Raw genomic sequence first — 2,549 nt, forward strand, 5'->3', positions numbered from 1 at the left:
ACATACACACACACACACACACACACATACATCCATTTTTTCTAAGGTATGCCAAAATATTCAGAAACCTCTGAAACGTAAAGATATATAAAAATTTTCATTTTTGATTTTTTTGCGATTACTATAACTTGCCCTACGGGAAGTTAAAAATGTGTGATCGGATTAAAGGTCAAAATTAGCCTCAATTTCAATTTAGTTTGTATTGATACCATGCAGAATAGAGAAATCGAGCAGATCTGTTTTTTTTGGGATCTGAGGGCCGTTGAAAGAGAAGCTGATAAACCCGTCGGCAGCGTTACGCAGTTAAATTAGGAAATTACATTGTATAGTTATCAATCTCGATCAGCAAAGGGGATTCCTACTATTAAAATTACCATCAACTATAAACTTGGGCGCTAAAAAAGAGATTAAGTCGGAGAATTGAGAACTTACATGTAGTTACATGTAGTGATTTGACTTATAGTGATTTGACGTTGTCTTGCTCAATAATGGTGATACGCCGACCTACACTAAAGGCAACGCTCGATCATAGACCTCACTTTCATTAGCAGTAGCCTCGTCAAAGGAAACTCTAACTGCAGGGTAATGGATATCTACACTGCCAGCGACCATCATGCAATACTCTGAATAATATCGTTAGAACAAAACCTTGGAAGACCTATAAAGCAAGTTAACTGCGCTGGCTGGAAGGCAAAATCTCTTGACCAAGATGCATTGATAATAGCTCTGGACAGTAACACAAGCATCACTGGATGCGCAGAAAAAAGTACTAAGGATCTGATGAAAAGAGTGATCTGGCCTGTGATGCCAGTATGCCTCGTAAAAGTGGCATAAACTTAAGACCCTAGGTGTACTGGTGGAACGATCACATCAATGCCCTTCGTAAAGAGTGCCTAAAAAAAAAAAGAATATCTCAGCGTTGCTATCAACGACCTAACTCCGAGGAACTTATTGCACAGTACAGAAAATATTATCGTGCATTGAATAAGGCCATTAAAGAAAGCAAAGAAAGATGCTGGAAAGAGCCCATATGTGAGGTAAACAAAGACGTGTGGGGTAGGCCTTATAAGGTGGTTATGACTCGGCTGAAAAACAAGTGCAGATACCTACTTGACCACAATTCCTTTAGAAAGACGTAACTGCGCTGTTTCCACAGCAACGCAGTTTCAATTATCAGTTTGCATCAAGCGAACTGGATGACATTACACCAATCACTGAGGAATTGTTAAGGAAGGCTTGTAACCGTGTAGGAAATAATAAAGCTCCGGCATTGGATGGAATCCCCAACATTAGCTTTAAAAATCATCATTAACGCAGCGCCGTCACTATTCCTAGACGTCTACAACACATGCCTGAAAGAAGGAACTTTTTCCAGAAAGTGGAAACAACAACGATTTGTACTTCTCCCTAAGAGAAATAAGCGACTAGAAGAACCGTCATCCTACCGTCTACTCTGCATGTCGGATACGACTGGTAAGATATTCGAACAAATAATTCATCCAAGAATTGAAGCAATTGTTGACCCACGTCTGGCAGACAACCAGAATGGATTGCGGAAAAAACGATCAACCCTAGACGCGATAAATCTAGTTGCAGGAACAAAACGGAAGAACGATACGAAGGTGTATTGGCTGGTGGCTACACTAGATGTCAGGAACGCTTTCAACTGCGCAAACTGGGATAGCATTGTGCAAGCTCTTCAAGAAAATAGCGTGCCAGGTTACATGTGTATGGTATTAGCAAGCAACTTTACAGATTGGGTCCTGATATACAACACGAGGAACGGTTTAAAAAATATAATATAACCGGAAGTGTACCTCAAGGCTCAGTTCTTGGGCCACTACTGTGGAATGTTATGTACGACGCGCTTCTGAGACTAAAGATTCCATACGCGCCAAACTAGTGGCATATGCGGACGACGTAGCAGTAGTGATCATCGCGAAACATCTACACGAAATACGCCGCTGCTTTCCGGCTTATCTTCGTTGCTTTAAGCACGATGATTCTCCATAGTGCCCAGTTTGCAGAAGAGTTAATGAAGATGCATAGCATGTTTTCTTTGAATGTCCGCGGTTTAGTCCACAGCAAAATGAACTGGAGACAATCCTAAAGTATAGAATTCGACCAAAAACACTGATGGAAGCAATGCAATCATCAGAAGTAGCCTGGATCAGTGAAAAGCGAGTGAAAGATGTATAACATCTTTGGTATGAGGAGGAAAAGCAGTTGCTAGATTCTCTCTCACGAAGTAATGCCTAACGGCGGTTTCCGTGGGGTTTACCTACTTGAAAACATCAATTATGACAGCAATAGAGTCGCAAGCTACTTTGCAGACTAAATTCTGATGTACGATTCACGCGATGGTACAGAAGAATACAATATAACAGGAGGTGTGCCGCAGGGCTCTGTTCTAGGCTCTATGCTGTGAAATATTATGTATGATGGCCTTTTGAGACTGGATATTCCAGCATGTGTCAAACTAGTAGCATATGATTAGCCATAGTAGTTGTTTCCAAACAAATTGATAAGACCGTAAAAATAATTGCTGG

The sequence above is a fragment of the Ctenocephalides felis genome, unplaced genomic scaffold (genome assembly GCF_003426905.1).
Source record: "Ctenocephalides felis isolate EL2017-DRISC unplaced genomic scaffold, ASM342690v1 CF-g0.4_SCAFFOLD_01502, whole genome shotgun sequence".
Lineage (NCBI taxonomy): Eukaryota > Metazoa > Arthropoda > Insecta > Siphonaptera > Pulicidae > Ctenocephalides > Ctenocephalides felis.